At 42.8% G+C, this 25,095-nt stretch overlaps 1 long non-coding RNA gene across 1 annotated transcript; it reads left to right on the top strand.

Moving 5' to 3' along the window:
* Positions 1–984: 984 nt before the first annotated feature.
* On the top strand, positions 985–24,659 carry LOC117806394. Its single transcript, XR_004629661.1, has 3 exons — positions 985–1,032; positions 19,136–19,417; positions 24,570–24,659. It is a non-coding gene; the product is annotated as an uncharacterized LOC117806394 (long non-coding RNA).
* The last annotated feature ends 436 nt before the right edge of the window (positions 24,660–25,095 follow it).

Raw genomic sequence — 25,095 nt, 5'->3', positions numbered from 1 at the left:
GCCTGTTAAAATTTTTCCTCTCCGCTGTAACTAGCTAAATACTGCAAGGTGCAATGCTCATGATGGATTAAGGTGGGGTCAGACTGAGTCTTACCCTGTCTTGAAGTTGGGTCTCTGTTCATAATTTGACATAGAGTGGTCTAGACCTCCTATGTTTGTAAAAGCGTCTTGAGATAACGTTTGTTGTGATTTGGCGCTATACAAATAAAGATTGATTGATAGTCTTTGAGCGGTTAAAATCAACATGTTTGCTAGTTTGATGTCCACAATGAGGTGAACTATGTTTTAGCTAATTATGCTAAATGGGTTTCCCCGCCCTCCCTACCAGACTCAGCAGCTGATATGTCAGCAGGTGCACTGTCTCTCCACAACTCCCCCCAATCCAATGAACAAGAAGGTGAGCATTGTAGCATGTCAATTAGCATTATTGAAGGGTGTAACGGGTTGAGTTAGGACCCACAAGCAGTATCGGAAGCCAAGAGATCAGTTGGGAATGAACTTTATTGAACAGTTCAATAGACAAGCAACAGGTGAATAGTCTCTCTACCTCGAACACAGGTAGGGAATCGAGTCTCTCAGGGCTCGATGACAGCCTGACGAATCAAGCACAGGTGACAGACAGATCCCGGAGGGAGTTGAAGAACAGACTCACTCGTACTCCGCAGGGAGGACAGGACGCCAAACGGCCACGAGGACGGACAGGCAGAACCCCGGAAGGGCGAAGGCAGAACTCGTAGTCAGGGACAGAAGGCGTAGGTGTTTTCCTGGGAAGCGGCGAGGAGGGATGGTCACGGGCAGGCAGGGTCGGCAACGGGAGATCAGTCCGGAGAAGAACGCTGGAAAGTTTTGCATGAGGTCAAAGAACAATCTGGCAAGGAGTGGAGAGTGGCTGCTGCTTAGAAACCGGCTTGATTGCAGATGAGGAGCAGGTGAGTGTGCAGGTGAACTGGGTTGCTTGATGAGGGGGCGTGGCTGGCCAGCAGAGTGGAGCAGAGGCAAGGAGAGTGGAAAATTACTGACAGAGGGGAGGAGGTGAGCAGACTGTGACAAAGGGGGTCTGTGGGAATCTCTTCTTTCTCTCTCTATCTGTACTATTACTAAAGCCTCTAAAAACAAAGATATAGCTAAGCGACATAAGCTACAGCCTATAGTCTGTTTTGGATGCTGGGCAGGTTGAAGCATTGAGTGATTTTGTCTGTTTTAATGTCACAGAGATTACTCAGATAATACCTTCAAATCAGATATGTTGATGCTGACTGACAGCAGTTGCACAGGGTTCTTGTGGCCTTTGGTGATGGGGCCCAATGTGATATTCTTTCATGGGGCCCAAAATCCCTAGCAGCGCCCCTGTCCAAAACTACAGCACATGGTTATTAATCAACAGGGCAGCTGACTGAATCATGGTTTCTAATCACTCACAGACCAATCACAGCTCACTCTCACAACAAGGCGGTCCATTTAAACACGTCTCCGCTCGCACTGATCCTTCCTACACCAGTACTACCCACACTCTGCTGCTGGCAAAGCCTCCAACACCACCACAGCCTCCTCCTCCTCTCTCGTCTCAAAGCATTGTTTCTACATTCCTAGGGGATTTTGCAAAGCACTCCCTGAAAAGCCAAAACCTGCTGCTTGGCTAACCCAGAGTGCATTTTAAAAGCCAAGCCTGCAGCACCAAGCATAACTGTATTTACATTTGGTAATAAATGGTAAATGTATTGCCTTGAAGTGGCTGTAAAAGACCTCATATTTGCACAAGTTAATAAATTGTGTGCATAAGATAATAACGTGTGCATGCAGGACATTTCAGGGGCTCATATTTGACACATGATGCATGCTGTAATTCAACGTAAAATCAAAGCACCTAGTTAGAGAAAGGAAATGACTGAGCTGAGTTGAATTGTAAAAACCGATGGCACTTGTTCTCCCGCTGTAATCTTTCTCCAACCCCCAAATCTTCTCCCAACCTTAAGTAAGTCTAAAGCGATCCACATTCATGATGTGAATCCTCCCTTAATGAGTCAAAGTCTTCAGCTAGGCTGTATAAATTTTACAGTTACTATAATCTCTCAAACACCGAGCTTCATTACGTCCATTAAACGCCCCAAAATGGAGAAAAATTCTGGGAGCACAGAATTATATTTTCGTGAAGCTTGTTTTGTCCAAAAGCTGAAGATGTTTAATCAACAATAATCTGAGATTAAGAAAAGAAGCAATGTTCGTCTTTGAGGGAGAGGAAACTGGAAATGTTTGGGAACTTTGCTTGAGAAAAAGTTGAGATTAATCAATGACATTTTGTTGTTGGGCAGTTAATCTTCCTGATACACCGATACAATCTGAAGCAGTTTGATACGATCACACCGACCTTTAGCTAAGGCTTAAACAAAAGCTATTAACCACAAGGGTTTTGTTAAAGCTCCCAGAGGTATTAATGCATCTGTAGTTTTATTACTCAGTCCCTCCAGGATTTTTTACCCCAATAACATCTCAGGGGCAAGGAAATAATTATGCTAAATCACAGTTGTTTTTAGAAAACATTCTTGATGTGGCCACTGCGACTGTATTTTGATTTTTTCTTTCAACAAGGAGTTGATCAAAACTTATTAAATGTGTCTGATTTTGGGGGCGGCAGTAGCTCAGCCCGTAGGGACTTGGATTGGGAACCGAAGGGTCGCCGGTGGACGAAGCTTGGCAAGTGGACTGGTGGCTGGAGAGGTGCTGGTTCACTTGCCTGGGCTCTGCCGAGGTGCCTTTGAGTAAGGCACCGAACCCCCAGCTGCTTGGGATGAGAGCTGGTTGATGGCAGCATCCTCACTCTGACATCTCTCTCTAAGCATGTGTGTGCATTGTATGTATATACCACAAACTGTGCGCGTAGCATGACTGAAAAATAACACGAGTGAAAAATTTGAATTTCCCCCTGGGGATTAATAAAGTACGCTCTTCTTCTTCTTCTTCTTCTTCTGATGTGTCACCAAACTGGATTAAATCAAGCTGTAGACGCAGAGCTTTTTACGGTAATGGCGGCAACAAAGTCAAACCTCAAATATTAAACAGACGTCCCCCGGTTGTGTCTTTGTCACTAACGCACACCGGGGGGTAAAAATCCTCAATGAAGATGAGACAGATGCATGGAGGCGGGGAGAGCTGCTTCACAAAGCACACCTGCTGCAGGTAGAGACCATGCGGCAAACTCCGGTCTCAAACGATGAAGCCAATGCGGAAGTGATATAAACTGCAATACATCGAAAATCCGCTTGAGGCTGGCTGCAGAAACACCGGAAACCACATAGATATGAATGGGAAAAAGAGGATCTTTGCAGCATTAATAAACATGTTTACAGCCTGGTTCAAAAAACGTCTTGGCCCTACAACGCTAATCTCTCTAATGGCACACACTGTACGGGGGGTGAATTTTTTTCTAACGCGACGGTTAAGAAGATATTAAGATTATGAGTTTTGCCCAAATAAGGACATGACTGACGTGACTCCCTGTCGGGAACACACAGTCATTGGCTAAGAGACTCACACTACGTCACACTCTGCCTAGTTGAGTTCCGCATTACCAATATGGCTGCTGCCGTCGATTTGCTTCAAAACAGCTCTCAGGAACAGGTGGGTGACGTCACGGATACTACGTCCATATTTTTTACAGTCTATGGTAGAGACCAAGCTAACACTGAGACCCTCAGATAATAACTCTAGTATCTATATAATCAGAGACTCTTTTTCTTGAGGAAGCTGAGGAGTTTTAATGTTGACAGATCACTCTTAAAAATATTTCATTCATCTTTTATTGAGTCTATTTTAACTTTTACAATGACCTCTTGGTTTGGTAACCTCAGCATTTTTAACAAAGACAAGTTAGATTGCATCGTCAAAGTCTGCCGAAAGATCGTTGGCACTTATCTTAATAATCTTGGCCATCTCTATCAAGTGAGAGCCACTCAGAAGTCAAAGGCCATCCTTGAAGACCCTCACCACCCCCTTTTTTCAGAGTTTAGACTTTTGCCAACAGGGAGGAGGTTCACTTACACTGGGAGGGCAAGATCGAACCGATATATTAGATCATTTGTTCCCTCAGCTGTTGGGCTTTTAAAGAAGCTGTAGCTCCTTACCTTGGTCTCATGCACAGAAAGAATGATGTCACCCACAGGGGTTAAAGGGGACATATCACGCTTTTTTCATCAATATATATTGGTCTAAGAGGTCCCCAAAACATGTCTTTAAAGTTTATGCTCAAAAAAACACTTTGAAATCAGATTTTGGTCTGCCTGAAAATCCCTCTTCTTCATTCCTCATCAGAACAGTCTGTTTTCTCTCTGACCACGCCCCCTCAGGAAGTGGATGTGCCTCGGCTGTCCAGCACGTTGATCTAATGTTTACATGTTGGCTGAATATACACGGCTGCTCAGAGATCGCGTTACTTCAACCCTCTGAATCTGATCCTGACGGAGAGGTGCCTGCAGCAGGACCTTTCTGAACGATTGGTCATAGATTTAGTGTTTCCTGTTGTTTTATTTATCAGTATGTAGATGTGTGTCTTGGTACACAGCTACGAACATGTAGCTATGTGGCTATGCCAATTAGCGCTAGCACTTATCCATGATAAATAAAAATCATCCACTAGATCTTCAAATCTGCAGACGTGGGGAGTAAAACCGACCTCTGCCAGAAAGGCAGCAGGACCTTTCTGAAGGATTGGTCACAGATTTAGTGTTTCTTGTTGTTTTATTTGTCAGTATGTCGACGTGTGTCTTGGTACACAGCTACAGCTACGACATGTAGCTATGTAGCTATGCTAACTAGCGCTAGCACTTATCCATGATAAATAAAAATCATCCACTAGATCTTCAAATCTGCAGACGTGGGGAGTAAAACCGACCTTTGTGTTTATTAAGACAGCCTACAACTAGCATGCCTCCCTCCTAAGCTCCTTGTTAGCACACATGTGTGCAGGTAATGAAAAACGGAGGAGGGATTCAGTATTATTTTATACAGTCTATGGGCTGAACAAGCTCCGAGCTCTGACTCCTTGACAGACCGGATATTGTTGTTACGTAACAAAAACACGGAAGTCTGAAACGGCTCGTTTCACACACATTTACAGAAAGGTGGAGAAATCAGAACAGGGGCAGAATGGATTTTTTTCATTCTCGGGGGGTTTGTAGACAGGGACACATATTTCAGGTAGAGAACCATTAAAAAGTCAATTTTGCATGATATGTCACCTTTAAGTTATATGGATATGCACTTGAATTGATTTGTGAACATGTGTTTGTTGTTGTGTGTATTGCTTGTATGTATAGGATGTGTGGACTGCTGTTGCGACACAAATTGCCCCTTGGGGAAAATGAAGGATTTCTAATCCAATCTAAATAACAACGATGTCATCGCCACTTGTCCCGCCTGCTGTCCTCGCTCTTCACCCGTTCTCTGTGCGTGTTTTATTGTTGAAAAGTGCCGATCAAGTGAGGACTTACCTTTATGTTCAAAGGAAGTGAGATTGATGTCGAAACCAATGTCGTACAGGAGCTGAGATTAAGGTGATTGGTCAAATTTGAGGGAAAGTCGCAGTGATTGTATAAAATTGCAAGGTCTGATTGGTTGAATTTACTTTGATAGTTGCGATTGCGAAATCGCAATTTCCTGGAGGGACTGCTTACTGGTATTGTACTTAGTGGTTTTGTTGCACAGGACAGCTTCTGTTCTGTAGAGTTCCTAGTTTGTGCATCCAGTCTTCACGTGTTTTGAGGACCTGTGGAAGGACTACAACCGCGTCCTTTGGGGGTTTAGTACAGGAATGTAAGACCCAAGGGAGAGCCCTGTCCCCAATCTTGCACTCCTTTTGGGGACACAACTTTTAAGACGACTAAGCAGTAAAGTTGTTTCTGGGATATTGACGAACAACAAAAGCTGAGTCACATAATTCATTTTATCATTGTCATCGATATATCTCCGCTCTCGTCCCAGTTTATCATCATCATTCATGGTATGGACTCTTCACACTGATGAACATCAGTTATCGAGGATTAAATCCTATTGACTTTCCTTTATGTGACGTAGTGGGAATGCGGTTCTGTCTGTGGGGGAAGAAAGAGCTTATAGATTTTAAAGGAAACTTTGGCTGGCTGATAGCTGGTGGCTGATGGCAGTGACTGATGCCCGGTGGCTGTTGGAGGAGCCTGGGGTTTTAGGTGGGAGGCAGGGAGACGTGAGGAGCCACCAGATGAGATGAGTTCTATTGAGTTCTCCGCACACCGGTTTGCTTTGAGTAGATAACTGAGCCGGGACAGAGAGAGGAGGATAATGGTCGTTGTTTTGTGTTGGTTGGGAGTTTTTTTGCTGTTAAAGCCTCTGGAAACTCGCTTCACATTCGTATTGATGCATATAATGGAAGTACAGAAACTCTCACTCGGCATCCAAGTTAAATGAACTTTCATAATTACAAGTAACATCCATTTAAAAACTGTTCAGACCATTAAAAATATAAAGGCACGACTAAGCACATTTTAAATCACATCTATCTGGCTGCACACACACAACAGTGGTATGGTGACAATCAGCATCTGGTGTAGCCCAAAATTATATTTTAAACGCCTTATGATGGAGGAGAAAAACACTAGCCAATCAAGGTATTCATTTTAATGTGCCATTTACATGTTCGTCATTTCTACTTCCTAATTAGGTCTTATTTAAAATGAGTTTACTCCTAGCTAATGATGGTACCAAGCTAAAGGTGATGCTAATTATGAATCAGGTGAATGCTAATATTAGCTGAAGTCGTCGATAGCTGAAGAATTATGAAAACAATTTAAGTTGTGGCCCAGCTGTCCTAAAGAGTCAACGTTTGTGATTCTTTTTGCATTTGAATTTAATTAATTTCTATTACTTTTTGCATGCTTATTGTAATTTACAGGACCCCGTAATGTATAGTGGGCAGGTGATTCTAACTCAACTCAGCTTTATTTATATATTACCTTTCATACATACAAACATGCAGCCCACAGTGCTTCACAAAGGAACATGGAGACAGAAAACAACAGAAGTGGTAAAATAATAAAAGACACAATCATATTAAATAATTCTTGAAAATAAAATAAATCAATATAGTAAAATTAATAAAATTCATAAGAGTAGAAAGCAAAATTAAAATCAGTTAAAGTAAAACAAATCAGATAAATACAAGAAGTAAATACATAGATAAGATAAATAAATGTTATTAAAATAATGATAAAAATGCAAAAAATAAAAGACTCCAAATCAAAAGCCAGATTAAAAATGTAAAAAAAAGAAAAAGGTGATTATGCATATTAGAACCCTGACAGTGTTACGGGTGTGAGGGTGAACCCAAAAGCAGCACACTGGAGCCCGGAGGAAACAGCAGGTAACAAGTCTTTGTAGGTCTTTACTAACCCGGTCACACAATGTCTGTTGAGATGCTGGTTTCGCTGTGTGGAGGATCAGGCTGGAAACAGACGAGGAGCAGGCAAATCTCTTGGTCGGGGACAGAAGGCTGAGGTAGTTACCAGGGCAGAAACGAGGAAGGAAGGTCGGGGACAGGCAGGGTCGAAACTGGGAGATCAGTCCGAGGATAAGTGCTGGAGAGTCTTGCATTTGCAGTGAGAACAATCTGGCACTGAGTGAGCTGAAACCGGGACTTAAATACTGTCAGCAGGTAATGAGAAACAGGTGATTTGAGTTGGCTTAATGAGGAGAATGTGGTTCAGGTAAACGAAGGGGAGTGGAAATGTAGTGGGCTGAGAGGCTGAGCAGGTGTGGCAGGTGATAACTGTGACAGACAGTGTGAGCAGGACCCTGACCATGCAGAGTATAAATTGAATATGAGTTATTAAAGCTGCACGAGCGTGGCTGATTCATGACCATATGATAGACAATCAATCAATCAATCAATCAATCAATCAATCAATCAATCAATCAATCAATCAATCTTTATTTGTGTAGCGCCAAATCACAACAAACGTTATCTCAAGACGCTTTTACAAACATAGGAGGTCTAGACCACTCTATGTCAAATTATTTTTTATTTATTTTTTATTTAACCAGATAAAAGACCCATTGAGATCGAGACCTCTTTCGCAAGGGTGACCTGGCCAAGAGAGGCAGCAACATACGTCATAGTAAACAAAACAGACAGATAACAACGACAACAAACATTAAAATATAAAATACAAGCAATTTGATAAAATAAAGTGCAGAAGTTATTTTACAGTTACAATTTAAGAACACAGGCACTGCTCGAAGGATTTCCGTTGTCGTTTTCTTAAGATAGAGCGGAAAGCTTCCAATGAAACAAATGCTGACAGCTTTCAGTTCAGATTGGAGGGCATTCCAAGCAGAGGGGGCAGAGAAACTGAATGCTTTTTTTTCCCGTTTCAGTTCGAACACGAGGAGTAGAAAGATGCAAAATGTCATTTGATCGTAGGGCATAACGGCTTCCAGTTCTCTTGAGAAAAGTGCATAAATAAGTAGGAGCCAAGCCAAGAAGAGCCTTATAAACCAGAGTCATCCAGTGTGTATATCTCCTTACATTTAAGGAAGGCATGCCAGCTTTAGCGTACAATTCGCAGTGGTGGGTGAGGCGGCTACAACCAGTGATAAACCTCAGAGCACAGTGGTAGACCGGAACCAAGGTCTGTAGGCAGCTGGATGAAGCACACATATACACAACATCGCCATAATCAAGTACAGGCAAGAAAGTAGCTGACCTCAGGAGCTTCCAAGCTCTAAGAGAGAAACATGACTTGTTTCTGTAATAGAAACCGAGCTTCACCCTTAATTTAGAGATCAGGTTTTTTATAATTTATGAACAAATAATGAACAGAGACCCAACTTCAAGGCAGGGTAAGACTCAGTCTGACCCTACCTTAATCCATCATGAGCATTGCACATCACAGTATTTAGCAAGTTACAGTGGTGAGGAAAAACTTCCTTTTAACAGGCAGAAACCTCAGGCAGAACCAGACTCATGTTAGACAGCCATCATGCCTCGACCGAGTTGGGTCTGGAAAGAGGGATAGAGGGGAGTAAGAGAGAGAGGTGATAGTGATGAGACGAGTAGTAGAAGCTGTTGCCGCTGGAGTCCAGCACGTCCGTATCAGCTGGAGTCCAGATCGTCTACAGCAGCTCAGAGGAATCTACGAGACAATGGAGCTCAGGGACTCCAGGAAGGTCTATGGTTAGTAACTTTAATGGGACAGGCAGAGTTAAAGTAAGTGATGAAGGGGGTTGGGGGGAAGGGAGTGAGCTAGGATCCCAGTGTGTCAGTGTGCCAGTTCCCCCGGCAGTCTAGGCCTATAGCAGCATGACAAAAGCTGGTCCAAGCCTGATCCAGCTCTAACTATAGATAGTGTCTGATTCAAAACCGGTCCTCACCAAAACATTATCATAGTTGTGATGGAATTCAGCAACAGACTGGACACTGGACACAGAAGACTCAGGAGACTCGGACGGCTTACGTTGATATAGTTTATGTAGAACTTGATCAAGGAGAAATAACATAACAGTACACAGGCAGGAGAGTGCAGTGCAATGCCAAGTCAGTTCTCCCAGTCAAAACCCTTGGCATGGTATTTATTCCATCTGAAGACGACACTAAAGTGTGTGGAAGAAGACCTGTGCTCTGGTTCTGGAGACAGTAAGTCGGCCACAACACATACATAAAGACGGGAGCAGGGGGAGAGACCTTGATTACTACACTGACACTATCTCGCCCGTCACAGACGACATAGGAATCAAGTTACTCTAAACTTGACACTTAGACTGAAAGAATACAATAGATAAACATTCTTACATACACATACATAAGACTATGAAAATTCCACGACAATAGTGAAAGTTAAAAACACAAACAAACATGAAATGTACGCTTTGCAGGAGGCGGGCAGATCGGCAGGACGGGGTTTGATTGGTTTCATAACTTGGCTCCTGATGGCAGGGATTGGTTGGTGTTTTCCCAGGTCTACTCCGGCTGTAGATAGAGGCTTTTTTTTTAAGAACACATTATGTAATGATTACCATCAGGACATAAAGATCATTTTAACCAGTATAACAAAAAGTGTATCTAAATCTGATTACCAACCCCAGCTTTAAAGGTGACATATCATGCAAAATTGACTTTAATTGTTCTCTACCTGAAATATGTGTCCCTGTCTACAGACCCCCTGAGAATGAAAAGAATCCATTCTGCCCCTGTTCTGATTTCTCCACCTTTCTGTAAATGTGTGCTGAAACCAGCCGTTTCAGACTTCAGTGTTTTTGTTACGTAACAACAATATCCGGTCTGTCACGGAGTCAGAGCTCGGAGCTTGTTCAGCCCATAGACTGTATAAACTAATACTGAATCCCTCCTCCGTTTTTCATTACCTGCACACATGTGTGCTAACAAGGAGCTTAGGAGGGAGGCATGCTAGTTGTAGGCTGTCTTAATAAACACAAAGGTCGGTTTTACTCCCCACGTCTGCAGATTTGAAGATCTAGTGGATGATTTTTATTTGTCATGGATAAGTGCTAGCGCTAGTTAGCATAGCCACATAGCTACATGTTCGTAGCTTTGTACCAAGACACACGTCAACATACTGATAAATAAAACAACAAGAAACACTAAATCTGTGACCAATCCTTCAGAAAGGTCCTGCTACAGGCGCCTCTCCATCAGGATCAGATCCTGGATCAGATTCAGAGGGTTGAAGTAACGTGATCTCTGAGCAGCCATGTATATTCAGCCAACATGTAAACATTAGATCAACGTGCTGGACAGCCGAGGGCACATCCACTTCCTGAGGGGGCGTGGTCAGAGAGAAAACAAGAGTGTTCTGAGGAGGACTGAAGAAGAGGGGTTTTCAGGCAGACCAAAATCTGATTTCAAAGTGTTTTTTTGAGCATAAACTTTAAAGACATGTTTTGGGGACCTCTTAGACCAATATATGTTGATGAAAAAAGCGTGATATGTCACCTTTAATACAGCTAAAGAAATAGTCCCTCTGCTTCCATGGCAGTAGATCCTTATCAGTCTGTTAAGGAAGGAGTCTGTTTATTTGTTATAATTCACATCAAGCTGAACATTTCAATTGATTGTTGATTGTAATTGGGTTTCGACCAATCAGACGTATTTAACACAGCTGGGTATTGATGCTATGTTAAGCCTGTTGTGTATTTTGGCTCTTGTTGTCAAATCGACATGCTCCTGTGCTCCTTGAATCGCCCTTGATTTGAAATATTGTTTGTTGTTTATTTGTGCAGTCCAACACTTCGCCCCTCCAAAAAGGTAGCAAGATTTTGTCTCTTTTCTTGTTTCTGGCTGTGTCGATGGCGCCAGTACACCCTGTGATCCAGGGAATGTGAGGTGCTCTTAGTTTTGCTTTCAGGCAACTTGTTTTCTTGAAAATACCTCTTTAATCTCAGTGTCTGCTCCTTGAACATAACCAGGTGTGTGCGAGTGAGGGATGAGGGAATGAGACAGAGAAGTGAGAGGGAAGGAGATAAGTGGAGAGGGTGACGCTGGTAGAGTGGAAACAAAGATGGAGAGAAACAAAAAGAGCAGGTAGAGAGGAAGAGGGAGATTATTTACCTCAGTGGGATAAACAGAGAGGGATATAAGATGGAACAAATTTGAATGACAAGCTAACTGATTTCTCCTAATTGGTTTTGACTGCCTCTCTTTGAACTACCGCGGCTCTGTTTCCAGGCAAAAAGCTATCTCTCCAAATCTGCAGTGCTGCTTAATTCCTCCGACAAAAATCAAACCTCTCTGCACACTGGATTAGTTGCAATTTAATAAGATTTGTTTCTGCTCACCGGGGGCTTTTTTTTCTCTGCCTGGAGCCAAAAGGGAAGCCAAACCTTGCTTGAGGTTCTTCCGAGCTCCACCTTTCATATCAGAACACCCACACACGCCACCCACATATCTGCTCCCACCTGCACTCCCACATAGTTGCATAAGAGCAGCAAAAGAAATCACTCTGAATACGTTTGAATATTGTTTAAACCGAGCAAGGATAACTACCACAGCCTGAGAGAAAATATCGTGTTTCTGCGATGCAAATTTGCATTTTGAGAGTTTTCTCCAAGCAAGTGAAGTATCTTGACATTAGTCTGATTCCTCTGCTGTTTTTTTTTTTCCAAGGTAGCGTCACTTGATCCGAGAAAGCTCAACAAGTGGAGCTGATTTGCATCAAAAAACGAATGACATTATCTCGCCCTGCAGTTTTCCCCTTTCCCTTTTGCTTCTCAGAGACTCAATCTGATTTCAAGGCTCTGGCGGTGGAATAAGTGACTTGTTGAGGGGGATGTATTTTTCGGTACACCAAGTACTGCCTGTCAAGACCTCAGAGAAGATGAGCTCTTCACCTGAGTGGCAGTTGCTTTCTCTAAATACCATCCACAAACATCCCCAAACCTACAGCAACAAGCTCTTCCTGCCTTTCCTTCTGCAAAGATTCTTATTGACAGCTTGCCACGAGATTAGCTGACTCCCCGGAAAAGGTTAAGAAGTCCTTTTCTAAGGCAGGTACAGCATGCTCCACCTGAGGATGCAGACTGAACTCAGATATCTTGTACCTTTTTATGTTTTATCTGATCATTTCTTCAGGCAGGAAACCGAGAGAGAGGTGCTCAGTTTGAGCCAAACCAAGATGTTGTATTCAGTGACAGTTTTGTGAATCTTCAAGTGGAACATCAGCCTTTAATTTGTCATCGTTTTTTTTTTTACTCTGTATCGCTTGATTGAGCTGTGATGGAATCAGATTTGATTGAGATTTAATTAATGAACCAACCCACTGCACAAGAAGTCGCACAAAGCCGGCAACGATACAGAAATGCTCTCAGGGAATCTGTCAAGCGCTGGATATCCAATCCTTCTCACTTGTTCAAAGCTAATCACAATCATTTTTATTGTAGGGTGGTGCCCGTTTTATAGCAGCGGCGATAAAACAGATATGTAATTAACTCCTTGACATTTAGTGTCATGTTTTCCCTCAAGTAGCCTCCCAAAAAATGAAGCTAATGCACACCCCGACAGTGTTCCACATCAATTCTGTCTCTGCCTGTTCCAGCTCTTTATCAAAGATATATAATGTTTGCACGGGAAGAAATATTCAAACCTAAGACTTCATATTTTTTTATGGCTACACCATTCCCTCAAATAGAAATGTCTCGTCTGTCTTGTTCGTCATTTTATGCACATTTCACCGAGATTCAGCCTGACATGTTTGGTATTTTAAAAAGCGGGCTTCCTGCTGGAGTGAAAAATGGTTGTCGGTGGTTAGAGCAGTTTTTTGGCAGTCAGGTCTGTGTTTGTGCTGGCTGGCACAACATTATGTTGATGAGGTTTGCAGCCAAGCTAGCAGCATGGCCCTGTTGGTGAGTTGGTCGATTGGCCTCTCACCCGTTATGGCCAGATTGAAAAACTTCAACAACTTTTGGATGGATTCTAATTGGTACATACAACAATCCTAATGATTTTTGAGAGCCTCTTATCTTCCCTTGACTGTCATCAGCAGGTTAGAAGTAGGATGTCTTGACTATCAAATGGAAGCATCACAGGAGCCTCTTGTTCTCAGAGCCCCCCTCTGGACTCCAGGTTTGGAATCAATGTCTTAGAGGATGTCAACATCCAACCACCGGCCATTAGCGATGAAAACAGGCTGTTTGTACTAATGGTGAAAAAATAATTTGATGGGGCGCTGGTGGCCTAGCGGTCTAAGCGCCCCACATACAGAGGCTACAGTCCTCATCGCAGGGGTCACCGGTTTAAATCCCAGCCGGCCGACCATTTCCTGCATGTCTTCCCCCGCTCTCTACTCCCCACATTTCCTGTCTCTCTTCAGCTGTCCTATAAAATAAAGGAAAAAAGGCCAAAAATATGTATATATGAAAAAGAATTTGTGAGCGGTCTGCATGAGCCAGGTTAACGCCCCAACAAAGCATTACATTCAATGGCGGTAGACCCCTCCATTACAGGTGGTAACGGCAGGATCACCTCACCTGTTAGGCTGATCCTACGCAACTCCACCCTGTAGTGAACACCAAATCATAACCATGTAAATCAAAGTACTGCTGTAGATTATTTCACATGAATGAATTAGAACATAAGTGTGAATCCTTCCTTCCTCCTTCCCAAACAACACCGTTACCAAGTCCTCATCCTTCAATGGTGGGACAGGTGGTCCTCCACCTGGACCACATTGTTGGTGGCGGTGCTTGTTGCGCAAAGCCGCTTTCATGTTGCTGATTTTATTTTGTAGGTCTTCTACTGAGCGCGCTCAGAAACACCACACGCATTTACCCGGTTCAAGATCTGAAGCCAAACTTTCCCTTTCTCCTTGTTTGTTATCTTTGATGATTGACTTGCTGATAACTGCTGTTTGTTCATTCTGTACTTTCACAATTGTATGGCTGTATCTCAATGTTTAACAAATGGACAAACAAGACAATAACAACTAAACAACAAAAAAGAGAGAAAATAATAATAAAAAATAAATGAATAGAACGAACAAAGCTTCTCTAAATCAAACAAGGCTATTCAATTTGAAAGAACTAAAATCAAGGTCAGTTGGATATATTAAAACAAAATGAAAGAATCTGCATTTCTACATGGATTTTTGGACTGCAGTGTTGGATTGTTTTTGGACATAATCAATGAAGGGTTGCCACATTTTTTTCAGAAACATGTTCTTTGGCTCTCTGGATGTATGTTATTTTTTCTAATGGGAGAGTTGACAACATCTGATTTAACCAATGGGTGGTACTGGGTCTGTTAGTGTCTTTCCAGTTTTGTGCAATACATTTCATTGCACATAGCAGACTATGGTCAATATATATGAGAATATTCATTCTTCTTGATCTTCTCTCAGTCACACCGGTACCGCTCTCCATGTTTATTGTTGTTTATGCGTAGTAGGCATGCACAGTTGGAATTTGTTGGATAGGGGTTTTCCAGGAGGTTCCCTGGACATATGACGTTTTGCACCAGCCTTGCTTTCATGGCGCAATTAGTTAATTGGCCAATTATTTGCAGTCGTGCATGCGGCTAATGCTACGGCCAAATGGGCCGTTCCATAACGGTACGTTGAGACTAATGGTCCCGTTTGTGTAATGGCTGGACGTGCAAACGGGCCCTGGATGCTGATGTTTTGTTGCTGTTTTCTGTCTGTTTTCTAACATGTAGTTGTAATTCAGTGTTCTGTTTGACTTTTAGACACATGGTTAGGTTCATAAAAGACATAAAACTCCACACAGACCTTTTCTTAATCACAAAACTCAATCCTGGCTCTCCTTAGTGAAAGTGTAACCCATTCATCATCGCCACACACCCCCCAAAGTGGACTTTATCTTTCTTTCCACTGCCCCACCTGACTTCCCACACCCCGAGCAGCCTGCGCCTCACAGCATCCCTGTAGACTCTTCGTCTTACCTCATCTGTGTTTGAAATGATGCAACAACAGACCCTGTCCTCTCTGATTAAAACGTGATGCTCCTGTAATTGTATATTTTAGTCAATACATGCATGTATGTGTTGGCCTCACTGCACAAGTGAGTGGATTAATAAGCAGTGCATTGTTTTTAAAAGTGAGTCTCATAGCTCTAAGACAGCTGGGAATAAACAAGTATTTACCGTCCTCAGAGGAATGAATCCTGCATGTTATTATGCCACATGAAGGCAGTAAACACACCCCCCTCCACACACACACACAAATGATGCAGCCCATCTCTGGGCCAATCTGTAACAAATATGACACTTTGTTTTGACTGGCGCTCAAACACTTCAGTCTAATTCTGAACATGTCAGGATGTATTGGAGAGATGCATCATTCCCCCAAGTTCCATCAAAATCCAGTCGGTGTTGTCAGATGTATTCTCTGTGACAACTGTATGAATTCATGAATAATACAGAACCCCCCTTCGGGTTTATGAATCTCATTTTAAAATGCTGGAATACAAGTAGTGTAATGCATCGTTGGCCAAGTTTGATAGCTTCTGACAGGGGATGCAGGAATGTAATCCAATTATCATATTCAATTCAATTTACATTATTTTAGCAATGATTCAGTGGATCATGAAATATCACATCCACTCACCGGTTTGTTTGGACATGGTTAAAGAAGGAATCAAGCTATTTCACACATTAAAATCCGCTTCACTTGCAACAGAGAGTAACATGTTAGAGATAATGAAGAAGAGATAATGAATGGTGAACGCGTGTTTGTGCAAACCAGAGTCCCTGAGCAGGACCCCGGTGTGAAGCGGAGAGGTCATGGTTGGTAACGCTTTCATGGCACCCGCTTCCTATTAGCCTCCTTGTGGTACGAATTAACATAAACTGGACATTTACATTCATAAGCCTGCTTGTTTTTTTATGAATCACATTAAACAGAATATTTCCATTGAAGGTGGACTGACTTTGTAGAGATCAGCGGCTCAGGGATGCTCTCACCAGCTCTGCTGCCGTTGACTGGATTGCAGGACAGGATGTTGCTCCACTTTTCCCTCTCAGAGATGGTTGGGGTCCAGTAGCCCCTCAGGCTGCTCTTAAATCTGTGCCGGCTAACTGTCATTATCTCTCCACTGAGACCACACTAACATTTTTACCACAGTGTCAACAGGCAGAGGGGGGATGTGATGGACTCCTGTATGTGGAGTATATTAATATGACATGTGTGATCAGGTTGTCTCAAGCATTGCTTCTTTTGTGTAGAATTAATCACTGAGTTATGTGGCTTTGATCAATCAGAAGATTTCCATTCTATTCTCTTTGGTACCATTCCATTCTATTCCATTCAATTCCATTCCTTCCCCTGTTTTCGTTTCGTTTCCTTTCCTTTCCTTTCCTTTCCTTTCATTTCCTTTCCTTTCCTTCCTTTCCTTTCCTTTCCTTTCCTTTCCTTTCCTTTCTTTTCCTTTCCATTCCTTACCTTTCCTTTCCTTTCCATTCCATTCCTTTCCTTTCCTTTCCTTTCCTTTCCTTTCCTTTCCTTACCATTCCATTCCATTCCTTTCCTTTCCTTTCCTTACCATTCCATTCCATTCCTTTCCTTTCCTTTCCTTTCCATTCCTTTCCATTGTATACCTTTCCTTTCCTTTCCATTCTATATCTTTCCTTTCCTTTCCTTTCCATTCTATACCTTTCCTTTCCTTTCGATTCCTTTCCTTTCCTTTCCATTCTATACCTTTCCATTTCATTCCTTTCCTTTCCTTTCCTTTCCATTCCTTTCCTTTCCATGCTATACCTTTCCTTTCCTTTCCTTTCCATTCCTTTCCTTTCCTTTCCATTCTATACCTTTCCTTTCCATTCCATTCATTTCCTTTCCTTTCCTTTCCATTCCTTTCCTTTCCATGCTATACCTTTCCTTTCCTTTCCTTTCCATTCCTTTCCTTTCCTTTCCTTTCCTTTCCTTTCCATGCTATACCTTTCCTTTCCTTTCCATTCCTTTCCATGCTATACCTTTCCTTTCCTTTCCATTCCTTTCCATTCCATTCCATTCCATTCCTTTCCTTTCCTTTCCATTCCATTCCATGCTATACCATTCCTTTTCTTTCCTTTCCATTCCATTCCTTTACATTCTATACCTTTCCTTTCCTTTCCTTTCTATACCTTTTCTTTCCTTTCCATACCATTCCGTTCCATTCCTTTACATTCTATACCATTCCTTTCCTTTCCTTTCCTTTCCTTTCCTTTCTATTCTATTCTATACCATTCTACTCAGTAGACAGTTTTACCACAGTGTCAACAGGCAAAGGTGAAATGTGCCAGACTCCTTTCCTGGAATTTATTTGGTATACCAGGTGTGATTGCTTTTGCAGTTGAGAATGAATAACGGCTGTTAAGGAGTCTTGACCAATCAGAATCAAGTATTTAACACAGCCCGGTAACAAGCTCAGAATAAAGCAGTTCTGAAAGCTTCTTTTTTTTTTACTCGGCCCATTGAATTTGTAAGATGTGTAAATTTATCAGTCTAGGTTTGATATGAGATACACATGAGTAGCATTGTAAGATGTGTTTTCAAAGCTTGGCCCATATCGTTCAGTAAAAACATCATCATCTTGTAACTTCTTCAACAGATTTGATATTTTTTAAATCTGTTTCATAATCACGACAACTCTCTTTGACTGTATGGGAGCTGCTGCACTGAGTCGCTGTTCTTAGTTGAGTTTTGAATCTTTCCAAATGAGTAATTGATGATTAACATGTAATCTTAAAAAAGTAGGCCTTAACTATAAGCTCAATGAGTTGCTGCAACAGGAGAGTTCAAACCCTGCATGAATAAGAACAAGAGCTGGTTAAATCAGTGTTTTAACTACAGAGCCGGCTAAATGCTACATTTGAACATTTTAATCTTTGAAAATTTCCCCTTTTCATTTTAATGACCTCCAAAACTTAATTCTCTGCTGTCTTTTTTGGGGAAATAGTCTTTAATCTTTTAGTCTTTAATCTTCAGTGTTTTAATTTCTTTTACTAATCATTCAGTTTCTGAGATGTAATTTTATGGCTCGGTTATTATTCCAATATTTCAAATCATTCCCATTTTCCTTCCACTCGTGCTTATCGTAATTTCGACACTTCTTAAGGTTCCTTATCTCCTCCTCTTCATTGACTCATCATTGGTCCTGTCTCACGAGGCTTTCTTTGCACAATTTCTGGGACAGATTTTTTGAACTTGAACCAAATCTCTGCTACTTTGAGAAGTTACAGGTCTTTTGAAGGAGGCTGGTTACTTTGGTATACTTGTGACAATCTCTGGTGCACCAAAAAGAACAATCAATAGATGATTTGCGAGAACAAACAGCCAAGTTTGTTCCTCAAACTTCAATCTCTCTGTATCAAATATTATCACGGTAAAATAAAGAAGTGTTTGAGTCAGTTTCCTTTGTGTGATTGAGTTTCTTCTCTCTCTTACCTCGCAGCCTAACAGATTGTCTTGTTTGTTTTCTTGTTTGTGTTTTCATGAGTTCAGAGTATTGGATTTATAATCCCTGCATGGTTTTATTTGTGCATCCAAAACAGCGTCTTGAATGTTTCACTGGACGAGTTTACACAAAAACAAACTCGCTCCTCAGAGCTCGTCATGGGGGACCTCCACGTGACACTAACCCGTCCTTTGTTTGTCTCTTCTTGCAGGAGTTCCACGTCTGGCTCTCTCTGCAGGCAGGAGGGATTGCCTGCAAGCCGGAGACACCTGCTCCAGCGACGACACCTGCAGCCCGCGACTGCGCACCCTCAGGCAGTGTGTGGCGGGAGACGGCAGTGTGAAGCTCGGGCCCGGGGCGCGAAACCAATGTGAGAACGCCATGACGGCGCTGCTGTCCACTCCTCTCCACGGCTGCCAATGTAAACGAGGGATGAAGAAGGAGAAGAACTGCTTGAGTATCTACTGGAGTCTGCATCAGTCTGTGCTGCACGGTAAGACGGTTACTGATGGTACTGGTTTAAGGAGAGGGGGTGGGGAGCAGGTACAGTACGGTACTGGGATTATCTGTGGGCCGCCCATTACACAGGACTTTTTCTTCCACCTCTGCAGAGCTTAATGGTAAATTCTAAGCTAAAGAGAAAAGATTATTCTGTAAAAATAATTCAAACTGATCTCTAATTCCTTTGTTTCCTCCCCCACTTAGTGTATTTCATCACTTTTAGGCTTATTTCAAATGCTGCACTCTAATATTGCCATCTTCTACACTGATTCTCAATGTGTTGTACATTTACACTCACACTTAGACATTAAATTTGCACTGTTACCCTCAAAACAACTAAAAAGAAGGGACACCAGGGGGCAAGGCTGAAAATATTTAGAAAGTTCTGCTAACCAAGCAAACTTGGTTTACCCTCATTTTTCCTGCTAGCCTTCTAGTAAGCTTTCTACATTGAGTGGGGGTCAATAGGTGAGAGGACAAAGCAGGAAATATTTGAAATGTTTACTCAAAGCATAGCATGCAGGGGTGATGACTATAGTCATATAGAGAGGCTATAGTCTTCGTCGCAGAGGTCGCCGGTTCAACTCCCGGCCGGTCGACCGTTTACTGCATGTCTTCCCCCACTCTCTACTCCCCACATTTCCTGTCTCTCTTCAGCTGTCCTGTCAAATAAAGGCAAAAAAGCCCCCAAAAAATATAACTTTAAAAACTGCAATTCCTCGGGTGTCCACTTGAGGCTGGCTCCGGAAGTACTAGAAACCACATACACACCCATTCAAAATAGCCGATCTTTACAGCAGAAATAAACATGCTTACAGCCTGGAGTTTAGTCTGAATAGATAATTTCTCTATCGGCACACACTGTACGGGGGTGGATTTTAAGATTACGAGTTTTCCACAATGAGAGGCACAGCTGACTTGATTGACATGCAGGAACCATAGACTGTACAAATTATGGACGTAGTATCCGTGAAGTCCCCCATCTGTTTCTGAAGCGCTGTTTTGAGGCCAATCAGCAGCAGGAGCCATATTGGAAATGTAGAACTCAACCTAACTTCTGTTGAGCGGTTGTGATGTAAAGAGGCGGGCTTTGAGCCTCCTCGCCAACAGCTACAGTGTTCCCGCCTGTCAATCAAGTCAGCTGTGCCTCTCTTAAAGCTGGGGTTGGTAATCAGATTTAGATACACTTTTTGTCATACTGGTTAAAATTATCTTTATGTCCTGATGGCAATCAATACATAATGTGTTCTTAAAAAAGAGTGAAGAAAAGCTGCTATCTACAGCCGGAGTAAACCTGGGAAAACACCAACCAATCACCGTTTTTTGGGTGCCAAAATTTTAAACCATTCAAATCCCGTCCAGCCGTTCTGCCCGCCTCCTGCGCGTACATTTCCCCGGCGTGCACTCCGAGTCTCCGTCCCCTGCACCACACCTACAATGAACACGTTTAACAAACAGTAGAGTTGTTACAGTATTATATATGTGTTATAACTTTTCTCCTGATATCGTGTCACCATGACAACTGGATAATGCTAGCATGACAGTTGTGAGTACTAACAGCAGCCATGTTTGTTTGTGTTTTTAACTTTCACTATGAGAATGTTTTGGTGAGGACCGGTTTTGAATCAGTTACGATCATATGGTCGCAAGTCAGCGGCGCTCGTGCATGTGAGCGGGGGGGGCGCGTGTTGGAGGAGCTCTGAGGGAGGAGGGGAGGGGTTAGACGGAGTCATGAGGGAAAGCTACATTCAAATTCATGCTAGTTTCCCAAGACTGCCAACCCCAGGTTTAATGGAAAACTCGTAATCTTAATATCTTCAAAATTGCTGTGTTATGAAAAAATTCACCCCCTGTACAGTGTGTGCCGATCGAGAAATGAGCTATCCAGACTACACTCTTTTTTTGAACCAGGCTGTAAACATGTTTATTTCTGCTGTAAAGATCGGCTTTTATGAATGGGTGTGTATGTGGTTGCTAGTACTTCCAGAGCCAGCCTCCAGTGGACACTCGAGGAATTGCAGTTTTTAAAGCTATATTTTTGGGGGGCTTTTTTGCCTTTATTTGACAGGACAGCTGAAGAGAGACAGGAAATGTGGGGAGTCAATGGAAGACATCACACTAGATTAAAGCAAGTTAGGTTGAGTTCATCCTTTCCAATATGGCACCCACTGACGATTGGCTTCAAAAACCAACGCCTCAGAGACAAACGTGTGACGTCACAGATACTACGTCCATTTATTAAACTTAAACAGTCTATGGTTTACATATGTCATTGCATGAAATCCAAAAAACTGTCAAACAGCATATCTATCTGTTGCCTCATCCATACTCATATTATAAACATCACACTGTGGCTACATCCCAAGACTTACTCCCTCTCTGCCCATGATCCCCTCCTTCAAACAGGGAAGACTTCACACTGTGTTAAGTCAGAGCTGTGTGGGCAGGCCTCCTCAAAGTTTCTAAAGACTTTCATGAGTACATGTGTGACAGAGGCTTTAGTTGTTAATGTCAACACCGGGTTGATTTGAGACACAAACTGAAATGTTTGTCCTGCATCCTGCAGTCAATCTGGCTGTCTGTTTTAATGTGTCCTAACGATCTGATCCACATTTAAATACAGTCATTTAAATGTTCTCAAAACACAAGTGAGTTACCAAAGCATCTGAAAACTTCAATGCCATGACATGTTTTGACTTAGAAATCTTTAAATTATGCTCTATGGCTCTTTGTCAAGGCAGTTTTTTAGTGCTTGGTGTGTTTTGACACCATTAACGGACCATTTACTTTGATTGCTGCGTTTATTCACTCATGCAGGCTGCAGTTTGGGCAAAGACTACACCACCTCTTTACAGCTCCTTCAGTAACCTCATGCTGCTTTGAGAAAATACTCAGTGTAAAGCACTGATTGGCAAACTGGTTTTATAACCAAAAAGGCAGCTAATTGGTTTTTAACCTCAGGTGACTCTCTTTTGTATCTGTGGAGCTGCAGCTTTTCAATGTAGTTAAGGCTTGATTACCAAGTGGCGACCGCCCAGGAGTTTCAAATAAGCTGAAACCCAGAGATAGGCTGGAAGTTACAACACGGCATGTTGGTTACTTTTCATAACTAGATGTATCAAATAGATTTAATACACAACAGAATGAGGAACAGGGCTGTATGTAGGTGCAGTTGTTGCCTCACAGCAAGAAGGTTCCAGGTTTGATCCCTGGCAGCCTTTCTCTGGGAGTTTGCATGTTCTTCCTGTGCATGCGTGGGTTCTCTATGGCTTCCTCCCACTCTTCAAAAACATGCTTGTTAGGTTAAATGGTGACTCCAAATTGCCCTTAGGTGGGAGTATGGGCATGATTTGTTGTTTGTTTCTATATGTTAGTCCTGTTATCGGCTGGTTGTCCAGGGTATAACTTGAGCCTGGTTTATACTTCTGCATCATAGACTGTATAAATAAAGGACATTGTATCCGTGACGTCACCCATCTGTTCCTGAGCGCTGTTTTGAAGCCAATCGGTGGCAGGAGCTATATTGGAAATGCTGAACTCATCCAAAAAATGTGATGTAAAGAGGCGGGGTTTGAGCCTCCTAGCCAACAGCTATGTGTCCCCGCCTGTCAGTCAAGTCAGTCATGTCCTTATTTGGGCGAAAACTAGTAATCTTAATATCTTCTGAACCCTTGCGTTAGAAAAAAATTCACCCCCCAAACAGTGTGTGTCGATAGAGAGCTCATAGACCCAAGCCGTTTTTTTGGACCAGGCTGTAAATATGTTTATTTCTGCTGTAAAGATCGTCTTTTTTGAATGGGTGTGTATGTGGTTTCCTGTGTTTCTGCAGCCAGCCTCAAGTGGACGCTCAATGAACTGCAGTTTATAACACTTCTGCATGGGCTTCATATTTCGAGACCGGAGGTTGCTGCTTGTTCTGCATTGACCCCAAGCAGCAGTGGCCGATGCAGACATGAGCACTACATACTTGTGCGTCAATGTGCCCGTGTCATGCAACAATACTCCGATGAAACACTAGAGGGCAGTGTGTTCTCTCTGATAGTCTGGTCGCCTGTTTCCCGCCTCGCTATGTTTTCAGTTTACTTTTTCACAGCTATTCCGAACATATTATGTCAATTTAGAGCTGTTACATGTTGCTGTTTATCATACAGCAATGATTACATGTGTCACGGCAACGCAACCCTGGCACAAGCTCAGTCTAGAGCATCCAAGCGTTGGCTGCCTGTGCCATAATAAAGGAAGGAATCAGGTGGCTGTCCAGCAAAAGGCGAAGGGAAAAAGGCGGACCTTACCTGTGGCGGCTTCTTTCCAGGACCCCATGCACAGCTCCGGGACCAGCTCACGCTGCTTCCTTCTCGTTACCCCTCAGGGTTTCAGATGACAGATCATTTTAAGGTGGCATATATAACACACGACAAAAACTCAACGGGAAAAAGGGGGGAGAACTTCTATGTCTTTTGACCAGAAAGGTCCGCCCACCTGTAGCTTGACAGCCATAACCCCCGTGCTCTGGACAGTGTTGCCATAAGACATGGTAGAATAGAGAGGAGACTAAATGTGCGGCGATTCTGGATGCTGTAATTGCAGGAAATACAATGCCGCCCAGTGGACCAATCACAGGGCTTGCAGTCTGTGCCGTTTCAACTCGAAGTTACATTTTGGAGGAGGTGCATGTCAGGCTACACACGTAGGCTTCTGCGTCTGAAAAGGGCTGCACAGATTGGATAGGCTCCTGCCCTCCATGACCCTGAATAGGAAAGCGGTATGAATAAGGGATGGATGGAGGACGAGAGACACATTTTCCAGGCACATTAAGGATTGGGTCCAGCATTGAGAACTGTGACGACTCTTCCTCGGTATATTCTCTGGGTTGGGTGCATGCAAACTGCACAGATGGTGATAATTAACGGTCGGGGTTTATCATGAAGCCACAGCAGCAGATTTTTTGCCTGAAGGTTCCCAAAAAAGGTCAATCCATTCATCCATACATGAAGTGTTTGTATCATGCCCTTTAAGTTAAAAAAACATACATGATGCGTGTTGATATTTCAGGACATCAAAAAAACAATTTCTGCACCAAAAGAGCAACATTTATTTTTCAGTTGTCATGACAACAGGACTAATCTCTGTCCTCTGTGTGGCAGGACTCAGCCTGGTGGAGAGCTACCCGTATGAACCCGAGGAGAGGGGCTCTGACTACGTTCGTCTGGCCTCCATTGCTGCAGGTGAGTGGGCGAGCTGCCGCTGCTACAAGTGTTTCTGCTTCTGCATTCACTCCATCTCACTGAGCGGGGAAGGGAAAATAACTTCTTTACATAATGAAAGGCATCTATTTTTCAGAACCACTAAACAGGTTTAAAAGAAGGAGCAAATAGAGCTGTTACTGGGAGTTATTTGGAAGTAGACGGGTGGATGTGCAGGTGTGTTTGCAGTGTTTGATGAGTAACAACCCACACTTTGCTTCTGTCTTGCCTCTGAGCTTGTGGGCAAGCCGCAGGGCTGGTATGTGCTGCTGTTAGCCCCCGAGGCACAGATTAATTACCTATTTACTCTAATGCAGCTGGAAGCCACAAAACCAAGGGGTTAGAAAGACAAAGATTGTGCAGAACAGAAAAACAGAGAGGAAAGGCATTGCAAGGGGGCAAGAAGGAGCAGAAAGAAACGGAAGAC

This window comes from Notolabrus celidotus, chromosome 22 (assembly GCF_009762535.1).
Source record: "Notolabrus celidotus isolate fNotCel1 chromosome 22, fNotCel1.pri, whole genome shotgun sequence".
NCBI classification, from domain to species: Eukaryota; Metazoa; Chordata; class Actinopteri; order Labriformes; family Labridae; genus Notolabrus; species Notolabrus celidotus.
The sequence above is the reverse complement of the archived record's forward strand: the minus strand, read 5'-3'. Positions and strand labels throughout refer to the sequence as shown.